This window comes from Euprymna scolopes, chromosome 2, assembly GCF_053919585.1.
Source record: "Euprymna scolopes isolate OS-2025 chromosome 2, ASM5391958v1, whole genome shotgun sequence".
Taxonomy (NCBI): Eukaryota; Metazoa; Mollusca; class Cephalopoda; order Sepiida; family Sepiolidae; genus Euprymna; species Euprymna scolopes.
In genome coordinates, this window is record NC_136483.1 from 15983659 (window position 1) to 16004011 (window position 20353).

General features: G+C 31.2%; 1 protein-coding gene across 6 annotated transcripts in view; it reads left to right on the top strand.

The window, feature by feature from the left end:
* Positions 1-20353, top strand: part of LOC145289039 (uncharacterized) — a 232093-nt gene that overhangs the window by 127540 nt on the left and 84200 nt on the right. For all 6 annotated transcript variants that reach the window (XM_080136378.1, XM_080136380.1, XM_080136385.1 and 3 more), the window contains one exon: positions 12508-12578. The gene's annotated coding sequence lies outside the window, so the exon portion shown is untranslated. The remainder of the gene's footprint in view (positions 1-12507; positions 12579-20353) is intronic.

The window sequence follows — 20353 nt, forward strand, 5'->3', positions numbered from 1 at the left end:
AAAAAAAAAACCCTTCTAAAATGTGTTTTTTATAATATCTTATATCATTAATATGGTTGAGGTCCTAGCACATATGAATGCAGCCTGGTTAAAGTGCAGAACACCAATTCCAATGATGTGCTTTGTGGGCTTTGGGGAGTGTGGAGCCACCCTTTAATTGCCATTGCTCCCAGGTCCACTCTGACCCAAGGTGGTAGTACCTGTTAGGGTCCCAACTGTAGGTTAAATAGAAGCTGACTTGAAATAAAAACAAATATATTCTATTAAAAAATTGTTCTTCAAAAATCACTGGATTTGACATTAAATAACCTGAAAAGGGTTGATATGTGGTAAAACAAAAACAATGAACGAACCAACCAACCAACCAACCAACCAACCAACCAACAACATCTATTGCTCAGTCACCTGACTAGTCTCAATTTAGGATGATGACTGTTGGCTACCCACAAAGGAGTTGGTGAACCATCTCTGTGTCAGAGACAAGGATATTCTGTTGGATGCTGGGTATTATCCTACTTGATCACATATCCAGTGATGTCATTTGTTAACAATATGGAGTGGCACCAATTTCTGACAAGTTCCAAGATGGCACAGTCATCTATGAGTCAAGTTGGCATATGAGCTGACAATTGGGGGCTGTCGGCTAAGAGCATGGCCAAAATAGCATTAGCTCAAAACACTCCAAATTGCATGTATGAATCCCAATCAGATATATAACCAAAGGAAATAGAATGACACAAAATAGCATCTATGAACCGTGCAATATGATGATTATATTTTGATATGTACACTAAAAAAGATAGTCATTAAAAAAATGACTATAAATTTATTAACTTTGTTCTTTTTCATGTATTCAATACCTCCGTTCTGTAAAGCTAGTTGCATATGTAACTGCGAAACAGAGGTTGCACAAGTCCAACCACATCTCTCCTGAATCGACACTGCTTGATTTTAGTGGCAAGAAGTTCAGGACAACTGGAAACCATAAGATAAGCAAAAATGACATATAACACTTGCTATTCCTAAATGATCACCCATTTAATACTGACCAGGCTCAACGTTACTTAACTTTAGTGATTTAACAGGAACCGGTGTGTCAACATGATTATGAAATATGCTTTTTCATGTTGTAGTAGTAGTAGTAGTCCAATCAGATATCAAGTCAGCTATGTATTTAATTTAGAGCCTAACTACCGAATATACTTTTTAATCAATTAAAAACAATTTTTTTGATTAATGATTTTTTTTTTTTATAGTAGTGGGGCAATAATTAAACTGATTTGATTTAATAATTTTTGTTTCTATTGTGATTAATTTTCATTCACCACAAGATGACATTTTTTTAATGATTTTTTTACTTTTTCAAAACTTGCATTTATAGTTACACACTGTAAAAAATTGGCTTTTGAACCACAATAGCATTTTCTAATTTTCAATAAACTTTGAACGGTAATAATTTGGTGGCGAATTTAGCTACCAAAGTAAATTTGGTACAATTAAGTTTTTAGATATGCGGAAAATATAATTTTGGTTTGGTATAGCTAATTTAAGATCTATTTTTAGACTCGCCATTTGCATATTTGGCAGCGGAAACAAATCTGAGCAAATTCGATGATTTCATTCCATCTTATAAACATTCTATTCCCATCAGATTTTCGTATGTTTACAATCGCTGAAGTAAAATTGTTACTTCAGAAGATTTTTCTAGCATTACTTTTTTTTTTTTAATTTCACCACTACCATGGGTAGGATATGAACCGGCAATCTTCTAGATTCCAAATAGTTTAGATAATGATATACTTTTAAACACTTTTGTGCTTATTAAAAAAATTGATGCCTTAGAATTTTATAAAACTTTCTGAAAAGTTGTAACTGATTTCTATATAATTTTGTTTGTCTATACTTCACGGTGCAGAACTCAAATTTAAATATGTTAAGGTCTAAAACTGCACCGTTTGTTCATTTTCACCAGGATTTGACTCCCCTGAGGTCTTGGGGCTAAATTGGGGGTGGGGGTGGGGTCAAATGCTGAACTTAGTCATTATTTTTATGCCTCATTCACTGTGCAGTCAGGGGAAACCATGCATTGCATTCTTCACTTATTATTTCTAATTAGAATAAGTAATAATAAATCTATTTGTATACTTTTTCACGGAATATTTTCAAATGAAAAATATAAAGGGAAATATGTTACATGTCATAGGAAATGGATCTTATTCCATTTTTTGACTGTCGTCTGTAAGAAAAGTATATGAAATGAGTATTTCAACCTTGCAATATTTTTGTCTACTGCCAATGAAATGAACATCATGTATGCACACAGCAACTATGCCTTGATAGTACACATGCATTTCATTGCAAAGTGGAGATTGGTTAACAGGCCATCATCCCAGATATTTTCTTTGAGTTTATCACCAAAGAGTCTTTTTGTTTAAGAGTAAAGTGTAGTATCTGTTTTGATACTTTCTGTCCTCTGTTAAAAGAAAAAAACAAATTCAAGACAATGGCATTTTTTGTTCCCAGAAGTGTCCCTTTTAGGAGAGCATTAAAAACCGACTTTGTGTTGAATGTCCTTGTGGGGATGTTAGTAAATTGTTTTGATATTTCCCAGAGTTTGCTTTTACAACACTGTTCAGGATCATTTCTGAAGCTTAAAAAAAAAAGAAGACAATCATTACATTGGTCAACAACAAATTTGTTGTCTACGTTTTTTCAGCTGATTTAGGACGAATCTGATGCACTGAATCCAAAAATAACATCGGTTTTGCTCAATTGGGTCAAATTTTTTTACGTTTTTGTTCACATGTATTTGGACTTGCATAAAATCAAGATAGTTAGAGCTTGGCAAACGATTATGGAGTCAAAAAGGAATTTATAGAAAGGTCATATTATCTAAAATAAATTTAAACGCAAATTCTAAGGTGATATGGAGCATGACAGGAAAGATAACTTGAAAAAATGGCAGCATACCAATAAAGCATCTTATCAGAAACAATATAAGGATCATGGCTAGAAAAATGTTTCCAATGTTTTAACAGTTTTCTTCAAAGTTCTGGCTGCAAGGATCAAACTGGCAAATTTTAAAAGAAAAATAAAACAAACTGAAGAAATGAAAACTAAATTTCAGTTCCCAAAACAACAAAAGCTATAATCAGCCCTTTACAAGGGCAGATCTCAATAAATCACTAGTCCCACAGCACTTAATTTGGAGGATGTCAGATTAAAAGGCTGATTGGCTCTTTTTATCTAAAATTTCTTGTAAAACAAAAGTTTTAAAGTAAGTCCGAACTACGCTTTCCAAAGTAAAAGAGCAGTAGAATCCCTTGGAAGTACCTTATCAGTAACACTTTTTAATTTCATGATAAATAAGATTGCTAAAAAATCCTTGACACTTCAATCTATGGATCACTGTATGTCGATGACTTTTTAATTTTCTGTGATGCAAAACACGTGCATTTAGCAGAGCACAAATTTCAACTAGCTGTAAATAAGATCAGTAAATGAATTAAAGAAAACGATTTTAGGTTGAAATGAAGATGAACTGCGTCCATTTTTGCAATTTACACAAAATGCGTAATGATCCATATCTGAAACTAAATGGTAAACAAATACAAGTGGCAGACGAATAGAAATTCCTTGAAATTATTTTGATAAAAAAATCATCTTTTATCTATCATATAATGGATGCCAAACAAAACTGCAACAAGACAATCAACTTACTCTGAGTGATTGCTCACACTAATTGGGGAGCTGATAAGAAATCCCTACTCAAGCTTTATAAAACAGTTGTGAGATGGACATTCGATTATGAAAGTTTCATCTATGATGAAGCAAGACTCTTATACTTGAAGCAATTGGAAACTATTGCTCACCAGACTCTCATTGGAGGCTTTTTGCACATCTCCAGTGAAGAGTTTATATATTGAAGCAAATGAAGACCCTTTACATTTAAGAAAAGGAAAATTGGCACTTCAGTATGTGACAAAGTTATTGTGTCCACTAAATCCAGACTATGGCTGGGTGTTTAGTACACAATATAAAACTCCGTTTAATAGAAAAATCAGTACCATACATGAATCCAAATTTTGTCAAACCTTATGAGTTAAAACAATCATCTTGATTTGACAATCTAAAAGAACCAAACTAACCGAATTCCAGAATGAAGTTGAAAATGTAAAAAAGCCATGATCCCAACCTTAAGTCGTCTCTACACAGCTGGATCTTAAGAATCGGATAAGCTGCTATTCTAAATAAAACAAAAATGCAGTATAAGCTGTGGCATAATCCTGATAACACACCGGTTCTCGTTAAATCACCAAAGTTAAGCAACATTGAACCTGGTAAGTACTAGATGGGTGATCAATTTGGGAAGTCCAGGTGCTGTACGTAGAAGGATATAGACACCTCTTTGCAAGAATTGTTATCTCCCCAACAGGAATATACATGCAACTGAGAACCGCTTGTAAATTTCATACTCCCATGCAATTTCCTCCTTTTGGAAGAAGCCCGTTAAACCTGCATAGAGTTAGTGCCGTTTCCATTCCATAAGCTACATGAAAAATCAATTTTCAGTGCAGAAGACTGATAAATTCATCATCCTAACTGACTTCCTATCCGTGGTCACAGCGCTGAAGAACAAAAATATGGATAGTTATTTTATTATAAAAATCTTAAACAAGATCACATCTTTTGTATAAGAAGTATTGTAAAATGGAATTATGCTGGATATCGAGTCATACCAGCATTCATGGGAATAAAAAAGAAAACGGATAAACATTGCAAAAGAATCAGTGAACATGATACCTACCAATATTAGGATTCTGTATACTTATCTTCAAATTTCTATAAACAGGTTAATCAAGGAAAAATTGCAAGAATGTTGGGATGAATGCCAAAGTAATAAATTATACAAGATTTGGCCAACTTTTGATGAGTGGCTTCTAGGCCATAGAAAGGCAAAAAGAAAATATGTTGTAGTAGACAGACTCAGTATATGACGTGCACGCATACTATTCACAAGCATTTTATTGGAAGGTGAAAAAGTCTCCAATGCGTATATCGTGTCAACATATTAATAGTATGGGCAAAATAAACCCCAAATTTAAAAACATTTTCATCCATTCCTTCAGTTAAAAATTCACCAAAATTCAGGAAATCAACCAATTTAACAAAATTTTCAATATTTTTTAATGATTGAATATAATGAACTCCTTATTTTATTATCATAGAAAAACTTAATGAAATATATTTTGTGTAAACAAAAGCACCTTTACTAAAGTGATATCTCTGAGTTCTAATGAAAACCTTTGATTTATTTATTTTAATGAAAAAGCATCATAGATGATAAAAATAAAACATAGTTCAGAGATATATGGTGAAAAAACCCTTAAATTCTGTGTTAATAAAATCAATATAACTCAAGGAAAAAATTGCTGAATTAACGATATTATCGTTTAACAAAGTATTGTCTATTTTCACCAAAAAAAAAAAATGATTTTAATAAAATTTCAATTGAAATATTACATAATTTTATATCTTTAATTTACTCTTAGAGAAGTAATCATCGGCATATGAAATTTTTTTAATTTAAAGAAAAATCAAAAAGATAAAAATAATTGGCCATTCCAAAAAATAATTGAAGTGGAATAATTCTTACTATCAATTAACTTGAAAATCTATGGACAATACTGCAAGAAATAAAGAGAATTTGCACCCACCCTCCAATAATCATCTTCTTTCAAATTTGAATTACTAGTAACCTCTATCTTTTGGATCACTCTCTCTTGCGCTCTTCTCATCCCAGATCCATGCGTGCTCTTCTCATCCCAAATTTTGTTATAGTGAAGGCTTTCAATAGGTTTTTGGCACAAAGAGCTCCAATCTATGGTTCCCCTATATGACATTCATAGCAGAGCTCGTCTAGCTACAACCACTGTAAAGAAATCTCCTTTCTCTTTTTTACCAAAAACCAAACGAAACTTTCATGAACATTTTTTCCCTCTAGAACACCCCTCTGTGGATAAGGATACCACAATCCGTCTTCAAGTCTAATGTTAATAAATACTTGTTGAGTCATCTTCTTGTATATAATCAATTGCTTTTAAATCATCACCTGCTCATCCTACTTATTGTTTCCAGTCTGCTTATGGTGGTAATCATCTATTGAATAGCTGATTTCTTTAATCTTATCCTCGACTGATCTGATCCGTATCCCACCCCGGCTTTTGGTAAAAAGTGACCCATTAAAAAAAAAAAAAAAAAGAAAGACTAACGAATCATGAATTTTGGAACAGAGTTGTACTATATCCCAAAACTGGCCAGAGGATTAGTTGACCAAAACATGAGACGACAACTATGGAAGGCAGTAATTACTGAGGATAAGAGACTCTGTATTCCTATCCTGTCGCAGTTAACCACCTGACAAAGGCCAGAGGAATGGTTAGACAAAACGTTGTGAAACAACAACTATAAAGATGGGGATAACAGTCCACAAATAAATAAATATATTAGATTTGCATTGAATATTTTTCATATGAAATAGATATCAATAAATAAAAAAAATCCATAAATTTTTAAGCCTTTAATTTTTAAGCTATTTTTTTAAATCAAAATCATGTAATAGATTTTTTTATCAAAATTTGAATAAAGATTCTAGATATAAGGTTTAATAATCATTATGCTAGTTTTAATCTTCATAAAAGGGCACAAAACTATTGCAAAATGTTTCTATTCATCGAATTAATTCCTCCAGTAATTTTTGTTGAAAGCAAATTTTGATCAAGACATCTAACTTTAGAAAATTAAAACGTATTAGCTCGATTTCAGTACAGCTTTTATCAGTATTGTAAAATAGGATTTGGGGTTGAAAGTAATTATAGAATCACTGGTGTCTGAATCCGTGAAACTGACCTTAGCTTTCTTACATTTGGAAGAACATGCATACGATTTATAAAGTTGCTTAATAATATAAGAAGGAATCAAAGTCATTAAAGGGGGAGGGGTGAAGGAATTGGTTAAAGGTTTTTGTTCCAATTCCAGATCCTTCATATATTTTTTTTTTTATCTAGATTTTTTTTTTATCTAGATTTTTTTTTATCTAGATTTTTTTTTATCTAGATTTTTTTTATCTAGATTTTTTTTTTATCTAGATTTTTTTTTATCTAGATTTTTTTTTATCTAGATTTTTTTTTTATCTAGATTTTTTTTTATCTAGATTTTTTTTTATCTAGATTTTTTTTTATCTAGATTTTCCCAAATTTATTGAAACTAGCTATAAGTGCAATTAAAAAAAAATGTCCGTTTCAAAATACTTACCATAATTCAAAAATAAAAGCTTCACTTTTTTAAAAGTTATGTAAGACTTGCATATATTTATGAAATTGTATGTTTTTTATGTCTACATGAAATATATATTTATCTATTATTAACAAGCCAGTGTCGAAGGTTTTGTTCGAAATCCTCAGCTCTGATTTTTTAACAATTTTCTATTAAAGTAGAGTTTTGGTTTGAAGTTTATTGGCATTCAATCCTCTGCATTTAAGGATTCACGTCCTATAAAGTGTATTTGGTATGATTATATATATTTTAGGAGTTTTTTTCTCTTGCTTGGGCAGCATTGGTGTGACGCCTGTATAGCATTGCTACTCCTATATTTATGTGTTCAATATACAAGCATGCTAATGGAAACAAAATATATGAGAAAACATTTATTAGTCACAGACCCAACTGTGTTTGCTGTTAAATAGGGTTGATAGGAACGTGTACAAAGAGTGTGAGTGTGTATGTAAAAAGAACAGTTTTGTGTACTGAGTTGTGTTTGTGTGTGAAAGTGTCCATTGAGAATGTGTATGAGAAATCTGAATAGGTAGAAAAAAGTTTTGTGTACTAGAATAGTGTGCTATATATGAGCGCACCTTTCTTGATGAGATATTTATCAGAGCAAGCCTTCCCCCACCAAACTAAGGTCTAAGGTGCGTCACTGTCAAGGTCAGAAGAAAATAAAAACTGAATTTTGCTGCTTATTACTTTTTAAATTCACTAAATAGTCGGCATGACTATTCAGAGAATATATTAAGCACTGAATGGCAAAATTCAAACTCTGATATGAAAACACTCTAATGATGTTGACAAAAATAGATAATGCTACAAATTTATATACATATATATTATTTCATGTATCCATAGAAAATTTTATAAGGAGATATATTTTATATGTTGCTTTTCAGTATTTACTCCAATAGTTCTCCATACACGAGTAGAGTTATGAAAATAACTATGGCAATCAAGCTACACAATATCTTCTGTTTTATCCCGTAAGAACTTTAGCTTGATGAGTCCTTATGGGGATGAAAGATAGAAAAATTAATGTAGCTTAATTACCATAGTTATTTTCATAACATATATATAAATAAATGACAAGTCTATATTTCAAATTTCAAGATGTTAACCATCTTACCATTTATTTTTTTAAGTGCATTGAGATACACATTTATTGACAGCACTGTTGGATATAACCAAAGGTTTCTTTTTTCTTTTCAAAAAAGCCTTGTAATTCTCAAAATATTAAAGACTTCTACCATCCCGGTTATATCCAACAGTTTTGTCACGTACTTAAAGAAATAAAAGGTAAGATGGTCAACATCTTGAAATTCGAAATATAGACTTTTGTCATTTATTTGTATATGCTCTGCAGTTACATTGAGCTTCACAAATTAAAGGACTGCTATAAATTTAAAATAATGTGAAATATAATGAAACATTTTTCCCCATACACACACAAACACACATATATATATATATATATATATATATATATATATATATATATACTAGCAGTACTCGCTAACCGATGTTGCTCGGTAGAAGCGTGCCCCCCCCCCAAAAAAGAAATTGAAGTATATTTGTTGTTGCTGCTCAACCCCATGTTACAAATGGTTTTCGGAATAGACACCTCCAACTCCTTGTGGTAAGAATGACTATTGGAATGTCAAGAAAGGGTGGAGAGAGGTGGTGTAGTAAGGATATTGAGCAACCCCCAGCTGTAAAAATAAAAAGTACAAAATAGCAGCGAGGGGGGGGGGAGAATTAAAAAAAAAAATTAACACAGTAGGCACCCCGGGTGGAGCGGTGAAAAAACAAAAAATAAAAAAAAAATAACAAAAAAACATCCATTTAGTCATTGAAGCAGTGGTAATATCAACTGGTTACTTACCGGCCTCCGCAACTTAAAATAGTTTGTCTTAAAGTTTTATTAAGAAACAAATGTATTTAAGAGCGAAAACATGGAAACCTATCCTAAGGTCCTAAGGAAATGAAACGAAATTTCCTCCGTCTGTTTATCTGTAATTTTTTTATTAATTACTGTAATTACTTATTACCGTAGCACATAAAAAAAGCAAAATGTAAATAAATCCAAATAACAATCCAAAGGACCCCCCCCCCCCAAAAAAAAAAATGAAGGTTTTTCTTTCCATTTCGATAATATAAAAATAATCAAATAAAAAGGGGGGGGGACAAGTAAAACTGAATTCGATAAGAAAAACTGAGAGAAATGGAGAGAAAAAACTATCCATGTTTAGCACAAAGCGAAAATAAGGAAACACCATATGGTACATCTATAAATACTGACCACCTCCCTTTCCCCTATAGTTGGTGTCAAATATTTCACTTATCACCGTAACAAATAGAAAAGATAAAAATAAACTGAAAAGTAAACAAATGTAAATAAACCCAAATAACAAACAAAAGGAAAACACTAAAAAAATGTTTTTGTTTCATTTCGATGATAAGAAAAACAAATAAAAAGGAGGGAAAAAACAAATAAAACTGTTTGAAATCGATACTAAAAAAACAGAAATGGAGACAAAAACACGGAATGTTATCTATATTTAGCACAAGGTGAAAAAAAAGGAAACACTGTATGGTACATTTAAAAATAAGGACTCCTCCTCAAAAAAAAAAAAAAAAACCCTGTAAAATAAAGGAAATGTGAATTTTATTTTTTGGGTTAAGTATTTTTGAATGCTTTTTAGTCGTCATTGTATTTATGTAGCAGTAAGCGAGGACAACAAATGCAAGTGTGGTGACGTGTTCGTTAAATAACGGGATTAGTTTCATTTTGGAATAGGAGAATTTCAAGTATCAGCTAATCAGAAAGAACGGAACATGTCTGGGGAGACGTTAATATTTTGTGTTTAGAGGAATGGAAGGTGAATGCTATGTTTAGGAGTTTAAGGATCAGTTATGAAGGGTGGAGTCTCAATATAAGTACCCTGTAAGTAAAAGTATGTAGTGTAGCAGACGAACAGTGGGAGGACTTGGTGGTTAGGGGGAAAATTGAGAACTACTTCCACTGTAGATAATTGTGATGATGATGTCACTCTTAGGAGTAAATGTAGTGTTTTAATATTTTTTATTTATTTATTTTTATTACATTTTCACCCCAAACAAGGCATATTGCCACTTTGTTGTAGGGGGCTACTATCAGGGACATAGGCATCAGGGGTACTGTGTAGGGAGTTAGGCAGCAAGATGTCGGTCCACGTTGCACTTGAAATTCTGCATGTCAGTACAGTTGGGGAAGCAGGGATCCAGAAGGGAATTCTAAAGTCTAGTCGTTCTGGGGAAGAAACTACTGGTGTAGAAAGCTCTCTTGCATCTAGGGATCTCTACTGTGAAGGGGTGGAATTTAGCTGCTTGTCGGGTTTGTCAGGGGTATTTACGTCAAGGGGGCACAAGTGCTTGCAGTTCATTAGAGCATTCACCGTTAAAGTACTTGTAGAACAGGCAGAGGGATGCAACATTTTGTCGATGGGACAGAGGCTGATGCTTAGATGACAGTTCAGGACCTATCAGATTGGTGACTCTCTTTTGAACCTTGTCTAGGAGTGAGACTAGTGGCAGATACCACCAGCCCAAATATGACAACAATACTCCATACATGGGCGAATGGTGGCCTTATAGAGGTATAGGATACTTTCGGTCGTTAGTAGCTTTCTAGCACGGTAGAGAGGACCTACCTTCTTCGCAGCAATCCTGGCGATACTCTCAATGTAATTGTTCCAACTCATGTTTCCTGTGAACGTTAGACCAAGGAGTTTAAAAGATGTACTTTCAGATAAAGAGTCACTGGCCATTGCTATTGGTTGTAGAGAAGGTTTCTTGTAATTATTGAATGAAACAAGTTTAGTCTTGGCAGCATTGAATGTGACCATCCATTTATGTCCCCATTCCACTACAGATCGGAGGTTATCCTCTAGTGTTTCTGCCATTTCCTTATGTGTTCATTTGTTTTCCTGTCGTGTCTGTTATAGAATTATGAATTAATGTCTCAAATGTCGTTCTATACTTACATAGCATATTGGCTAATAGTGTAGACATAATGAATTTGTATGTGCCATCTGTTCTTGTAAACCTACGGTATTTTCGTCCAGAGGGGAGAGACTGCAACGTTTTTATTATATATATATATATATATCTCCTCAAAACCTCTGGCCTTGATGGAGGGAAGACTAAAACTTGCTTCTATGGTTTCTAATGATCTAAAATAGCAGCAAGGAGAGACTTGATTCCAAATATTCCTCATATGTTATATCTCTCCTCTTTTGAAAATAGAATATGATTATGAATATCTCCAGTATCAAATAATACTTATACACTGTGAAATTTACTTTACGTATGAAAACCAAAAAGGGGAGATATAACATATGAGGAATATTTGGAATCAAGTCTCCTTTTGCTGTTATTTCAGATCATTTGAAACCATAGCAGCAAGTTTTAGTCTCCCCTCCATCGAGGTCAGAGGTTTTGGGAAATTAGGGAAAAAAATGACTATGATTGAAATATTTTATGGCTGTAAAAAAGTGCCAAAACTAGACTCTGGATGATGGATGGTCCCCTTAATGTGCGATCTTAAGGGCAAATGTCACATGATCCACTACACAATTCAGGTCATTAGCTTTCTAACGCGCCTTCATTTGTTAAATTCTGAGATTTGGAACTTATAAAGTTGCCCCCAAAAAAGTAGTATCTCATATATACATACTGGTAGCCAAATTGAATATTGAAATGCTCATATCTTTGGTCCTATGGGACGAAACTACATGAAAATTTGCAGGCTTTTTGAATACTATTCTATGGTTAAAATTTTATGACAATGGGTAAAAAAAACTTTATTTTCAAACAATAAAATATGCCCAAATTTGCCTACATTTGTATATATATATATATATATATATATATATATATATATATATATATATATATATAGTGTCGTATAGGCCAGCTTCAGTTTTGTTGCTTTGGTTGTCTCTCCTGTAACCTTGCCAGGCCACTAATATATATATTTATTTAAAAAATATTATCATTATATGCACACACGCACACTGATACTTGTCAATTTAACTCCTGTGAGATGAAGAAATGAATCTTAATTTTTTGGGTTTTTTCTGTAATACTTTTTCTTTCTTTTTTTCTATAGTTCATTTTTTTTTTTTTTTTTCATTTCAGATGATTTGTGCATTCACAAAATGAATTACGGATGTATATTTCTTTTGAGGAATTTAATTTACGACCATAAAGTAAGTGGAATTATTTAAAAGCAAGTTTTCTCTTATTGATGTTATAAAAGAAACAAGTTTACTTCAATGACTTATTTTATTCAGAAGCGGGTTAGGGTTATTTTATTCATAAGATTCGGATAGTTTTGAAAATAGTTTTGAAAAACCGAGCAGTTTTTGTGGCTTACACGTTTGGATATTTTTCCCTCTTTAAGACCATATAACATTTTTACACTACTTTTTCAGTAAAAATGTTATATCCTTGTTAAAACACAAGATTAAGCAATGAAATTTACCATATAAGTGTATTTTTGTGCCAGGAATTAAAATACTGAAAATCACCAGGAATTAATGGTTTCCAAATAATCTGCAGTAAATGCACATAAATGTGCTGCAATTCCTTAAAAATGCCATGTATTCATTAAAAGAAAAGAAGTTAGAGAACTCAAAGCTGAATTGTAATGCATTTCATGTACAAAAAACTGAAATCGAAATCTAGGATTGACTACCTCTCTAAAATAGGCGATTTTACCTTTGTAGGTAATTACGTATGAATACCTTGAAAAACTTTAATGAAAGATAAACAAGTATTATTTTAGAATTTAATGTAAAATGATTCCCCATTTTAAGCCATTCTAGCGTTTTAGAGCAGTTAACCTTTTTTTTCTATAGAAGATGAATCCTGTGCGGCTTTTTTTTTCTTTTTTTTTTTTTTAAAGACGATTATATGTGGTTTTAAGAGGGTCTTTGTGCAATTATGAGAGGTGGGGATGTTGCCACTCTGACTTTGGGTTAATGATAGAGCTAAGGAAAATTATGTGTGAACACCCTGAGAACTTGATAGAAGCAAAACAAAAACAATTTTAGAATTTAGAATGGGGGTTAGTTTCACATAAATTTACTGTCAAATAATTCACCATTTCAAAACCATTCTAGCGTTTTAGGACAGTTGACCAATTTATTTTTTATGGGTGATAAATCGTGCACTTTTCTTTAAGGAAGGATCGGTTATTTTGGGGTTTTTTTCTTAGACACTTATATGTAGCTTACCAAGGAACTTTATTTGGTGAGGAGCTTGCCACTTGGTGTTATTGTTAGGGCTAAAGGTTTTTTAGGAGAAAGAGGAGGGTTACCACTCCTACCTTGGGTTTGAGATAGGATTAAGGGAGTTTTTTTTTTTTTTAAGAGGGCGTTTGACACCCATATTTACGGTTAGTGGGTTATAATTATTGGCTTTTGAAAATGTTATGTTTTAAATTTTAGACATCAAATCACTTTTAAATATGTAAACTTACGTAAATTAGGGGTGTGAAACTTAACAAGAATTACGACAAACAGACAAAAATAAATTTCATTTAAAACAAGTGACGTCACTAGTAGAAAACGTGACGTTAGGAAAGCTTAAGTATTTTTTGCGCACTTATTTAAATATCAAAAAATACTTTTTGCTAAAGCTAACAAATCGTTCACACATTTTGAATAAATTTGGTTTTCATTTTCAATTACATTTCTTGTCCAAGTGACACATTATTTCGTTAAACTTTCCAGTTTAAGACGTTTTTTTATTTCTCTACCTGGACTTCGAGCCAAGATCACAGTGTAGCATTCTGATGCTACACTTCGCCTTTTCTGTCCTCTGTCTGTTAAAGGGAAATCCTTCATGACTGAGACAATTTTTATGTTTGTTTCTATTCAGATTGACTCTTTTTGGGAAGCTGGATTTTCCTCACAGTAAAAACTGACCTTGTGTCTAACTATTCTCGTGAGGAGGCAAGTAAATAGAAACTTAACTAGAAACTGAGCACCTCCTACAAATATTTAAATATTGATTTTGCATTTTTTTTTTATATATAATTGGGTAGATTAGTGTCATTCAATTATAATTTGCCGAGAAAAATTGTAAAAAAAAACAAAAAAAATATATTGTGGGTGGGGAAAGGTACTGCTCGTACACGTGAAGCCAAAAAATCATATTTCACATTTTCGTTTTTTTTTTTTTTTTTTTTTAAAACAAAACACTGTTTAATTCACCGTTAAAAACTAATGTAAATTGATAAAAGTGCACACGTTACATATTTATGTCTTTTCAACTATATTTTTAAAATTTGACCAAAAGTAATGCTGGACTGGTTGGGATTGCTTTAATTATATATTCTGATAACCGAATAGCTTAGGCACCGCCAAAACTGGGGGGGGGGGGGCAGGTAAGTACTTTTTGACGGACCGTCTTTTTAAAAATCTACCAAAAATCAGGTAATTATCCAATCAATACAAAATTTTCAGTGATTATTAAGAGAAGAATGAACTTTATAACAGTGTACTTATTTTTCATAAACGATATTTATATATATATATTTTTTGCGCTTACAACCCCCCTTGTTTTGAGGGGGTGCCAAATATGCTTAAAATAATCATCTGAAACTGAACAAAACATATTGTGTTGTTGTAAGGGACAGGATTATAGATTTAAAAAAAAAAAAAAAAAGAAACTTGTTTGCATACCTTATTTTGACATCTGAATATCAGAACTTGGATTGTGTTTAATTATCCCGCTTTTGAGTTTTGAAGTGTGAAATTCGGTGAATATGTTAAGTAAAATAATTAATTTAAGTTAAGCAAAACAAAATTTTTTTTTTTAAATATTTATACGAAAAAAGCCATTTTAAAATTTTTGATAAATAAATTAACAATTTTTTTTTAGCGAGCCGAATAATGCATGACAATTATTAAACAGGGCATGCTTTGAAAAATCGATACAAAAAAAAATTTGATAAATATTGTGCCCTTTGTGCTAAAAATATCATTTTTTCGATCCCATTTGAAAACGTTTGCTGCCTTTCGACTACGGTGGACCAAACGCGCTGAAATAATTTTTTTTTATTCTGCTTTAAATCCCCCCCCCCCATTTGGGGAGCCTGGCCCCCACACACATACACATTAAAAACCAAACTCATACAAATGGTCACGCATCTGGTACCGGCCAGCCTCAGCATTAATAATACATTGAAATTTTTGTCACTAAAAAAAGTTTTTTTTGGCTTGTTTGATCTTCCATAGTTTGCTTTTTATCAAGTACAAATGTAAACATTGTCTAAATCGACGCGAAGTAACTGGTTGCCTGTATGAATAAGTGGAATTATTTGAAATCCAGGTACTTATATTATAATATTTTTGCATATTCTCATAGAAAATCACCTTAAATCTTAGTTAGACAACAAATAAATAAATTAATTATTTCAAAAACCTTTTTTTTTTTTAACTATTTATATACGTTTTTTGTGCAAGACAAAAATGTCAATTATTAACTTTTGGGGAAAATTTAACATTTAAAATTTAATTAAAAATAGTAGAAAAAGTTTTACATTATTCTGCTTTCTATATGATAAAATTCAGGATTTTATTTTCCTGGAAAAAAAAAAAGTTACTCAGAAATAATGGATTTTAATAAATGTAATTTCGTTTTAAAAAACAACTTGATTTTTCAGCCATTTTTGGCGGTGTCTAGAATAGCTCTAATTAAGCAAAATATGTTCTGATAATATGAGCTCTAAGTAAATATTTAAGAAAATTTTTTTTATATATTCATATTTTCATTTTTAAAATTTTTAATTTGTTCTGGAATAAAAAAACAAAATAAAAGCGTTGTTTACAGCAATACTATCGCTGCTGCTGCTACAGATCGTTTTTAGATACCTTTTTTAAAATAGAACAATTTTTTCCCCGGTATCATGATTTTAAATTGCTCGGTACCACAAGAGAAAGCAGGTTACAATTTTATTTTTAACGGATAAATATAGTAAAAAGATTGATTTATTTAACAGTGGGTGTCCAAAGAAATTATCTTTCAAAATTTTCCGTACTCGTCATGTTGAAATTTTATTTTTTAACACAACAAAAAAATGAGTGGTGAAAAGAATTTCAGACACCCGGATCTATTAAAAGTGATATCTCTTCTAGTTAATTTCCAAATTTCATGAAAAAATTCTCAAGAGAAACGTAGTACGACCATTTACAAATCCGAGGGGGGGGGGTCATTACAAAATCTTACCGAAAACGCTGTTTTATGATAACATTTTTATCATTTTATTTGCTTAAAACTCTTAAAATATATAATGTACATTATTATTTATTAATTCATTTGGAAGTGTATTCATTTTCGAACAAAACAGTGGTATTTTGAGGATTTAAGGTGCTTTGATTTTTAAAATATGACAATTTTAGCAGAACTCCCTTGAAATCCAAAGCGTTTTATTGTCCATGTGTATTGCTACACAAAGGATTGAATTTGTTGCAAAGTTTTTTAATAAAAGAAAAAAGAAAATTATAGCAAAAGACAATTTTCTAAAAGGGCTCTCATCCCTTTTTTAAGCTCCTTAACAGCCCTTAGTATTTTTAGAATCGTAATTGATTAAATTTTGTGCAAATTAAGGATATTTGACTTTTTTTGGTGTTTTCTGGCACTAAAAACAATAAAAATATATGAAAACTACGGCTAAACATCCCTAATGAATCTGCTGCTTATAAATGTTATTGGTTTTGAAAACTGATGCATGTATACATGCACCTTTGCTTTATTCGCACCCCCCCTCTCCTTCTCTGTCTAACTCATAGAGGAGAGAGAGATAATAACAACCTATCGTTTTAAAGGCTATCATTAAATTTGGCATGCCTCCATAAAATATTTATTGAATTAAAATTTATGCTGTATGAGATGATATGAGCATAATCTAACACTTATTTAACTGACATCATTCAACTCTGCTGCTATGAAGACCTCGCCGGTGTGAAGAAGGATAGAAGAACGTGGCATGAGTCAAAAGATCCGTGACACTAGCACGACTTAATGATGACGATATATCCGTCTGTTTTCATTCATATATGATTTATTTAATCGTTTATGAATATAAATTTAAATCTTAGTACTTTATTTTATTTCATTTAGAAATGAAAAATAAAAACTGAAATAATAATATATCCCAATCCAAAATTGAAAAAAAAAAAAAAAAAAAAAAAAGAAGCACTTTAGAGATGCCGGTAGATTTTACTTTAAATAATTCATTAAAAAAAGAACCCTCGGATTGGGACCATGTAAAAAAAAAAAAAAAAAAAAAAAAAAAAAAAAAAAAAAACGGAAATACAATTTGATAAAAAAATTTAATTCACTAAAGTTTCCTCTTTGAAATTTAAAAAAAAAACAAAAAAAAACAAAAAAAAACAACTTAAAACCTTATATAAAGTAAGGTCACCATATTGACGAATAGCCTATTTCTATATGCATATAGGTATATAATATTGCACATCTGACATTTGAGAATCATGAACACTAAAAATAAATTGTCCATTAATAAAAATAGTAACTTAACTCGAAGTAGCCTGGAAAAAAAGCTGTCAATGACACAAGGGAAAGAATTGTACATTTATAAAGAGATTAAATTTGATTACATCTAAATCTTATTAAAAAATAAGAAAGTTGACATTGAATGTACTTTTACTATATTTACCCATTTTTGCACTCTGAACTAAGCTAGTTTGTGATGCCTAATATGATTATGGCTTAAAACAGGATTAGACACTGGGAAATATTGTGTACACAGAAAATTATTCCAATAAATGTCACCATACTTACACTCCTCTCGTCCAATCAATGCTGAATACATCCTTGGGACTCTCTCCCAAAATTGCATATTATAAAATGTAAAGAATAAAAATGTAATCTTGTGTTATGGGCTGCGGATATGAGGACAATGACTTGAAAGTTCCTCATTATCTTCCAGCTAATATTTATTTGGTTGTGGTCACCATGGGAAAAATTAGTGCATGTGGGAGGGATTCAGAAAAGAAATGATTTTCGTTCATTCTTACTGGTAAATGTTCAAAAAACAACACAGAAATTAGGTTGATTACTCATTGCTTTTTCTGTCCATTTTTTTCTATCATATTTAAACAGTTGCCAAAATTTGTACATGAATTAAAGAAACGGTCAAATTATGTTTTAAAAGAAAAATGTTTTTTTTTACTATTGTATTTTCTTTTCCAGGATCCTGGGCAACACTAGATAGCCTTGTTAGTATATTGTGATAGGCAACATTGGTAAATAAGGATATAAATAAATGGAGAATACAATATATAGATGAACCTTGTAAATATAGTTCTTGGTATATAATATCCTCAAATAATTAAAATATTTTTTTTCCTTAAAAATTTAGCTGAGAAGTTTCAGCTTCAGGTCACAGATTTAAGAAATCCCTGAAAAATTACATAATTTACTAACCAACCAGTTTTTAGGTTCTTTTATACAATAGGGTTATCAAAAAATTATATTTTACTTTAAGAGCCATAAATAAAAAAAAAAAATATGCTTGACCTTTGTCATTAATCACTTGGATAAAATGATTTTGAATTCAATCTTTTAATAAATTAAAGGGAAACCTCCAAGTGAAAACTAACCAAAAAAAAAAAAAATACAAAAAAAAAAAATAAAACAACAACAGAATTTTATAACTCTGGTTGAGTTATAAAATTCAGACAGCTTATGCCTATCAGAATAATGCAGTAGGCTAGGACAACCATAATATCCTGTTACAAGTGCATTTTATAACATAAGTATTTTATGGATATGCATTCCCCCTTCTCAAAAAGAAAAAAAATGATCAAAACAAGATATCTCTGGAAATTTAGAGATGATTTAAGTCATAAATTACTTTTTATTTGACAGTTTAAAAACAGAAAACAAAAAGATTAGTGTCACAGCAGTCAACACATGGCAGCAATTTATTAAATAATATTCTAAAAAATGTGTTTATTAATGAAACGTAATGTAGATTTTATTTTGCTGAATAAAGTAATTTCTTGCTTGAATAAAAGTTTAGAGGCAAAACTCAAGTAGTATAGTTCTTTTGAATTCTTAAATCAAAGGAAAATGGTAATTTTTTTTTTCTCTGACACCACTCTTATATCAAAGAACTAATTTTTATGGCATAAGTAAACAGGTTGCAAGTGAAAAGAGTTTTTATGTAATTCTTGTCTTTGTCGCATATAATTATGGAATGACATAATTTGCTAAGGATTTTTGTGTCTTTAACAATATTCAGTTTTTGTCCATTGCTTCTGTTTGCTTTACATAAATTCTATGCATACTTAATATTGAATAGATAGAAATATTGAAATTGAAAGGATAGATTCTGGTTTAAAATATATTTGTATATATATATATATATATATATATATATATATATATATATATATATATATATATATATATATATATATATACTTGTTTGTCCACCGACAAAGAGACTGGACCTAATAATTCATTCCTGTTCATTTGTTCACACTTTTCTCAATAACCACCCTTTGAATTTTTTTTTTAATTTTGCACAAACACTAGTCATAGCGAAAGCAAATTTTTTACTTGTGGAGGGGAACCCCCATGTGCTCTGCTTTTTTTTTTTTTTTTTATGATTCTGAAAATCATTTTTAAAGGTGTAGATTCTTAGATGTGTCCAAGCATCTCTATACAAAGGCTGTCAATTTGTTATGCTTAAGTTTGAAATTGCATTCACACGTCAGAGTTGAGAAGGTGCAAATTGAAAACATGCAACTTGAAGATACTAACATGAAGGACGTAGAAGAGCAAGTAAAATACAAATATCGATCAGTTGATGCACTTCTGATGGTCCTTTTGGGCCAATTTTTCGATATTTGTTGTCCGGAGGGTGGGGCTTTCATATGAGACCAAGTTTGTGAATTTTTGTTCCGTCGGTCAAAAGTTTTTAGCAGACACACAAACATACATA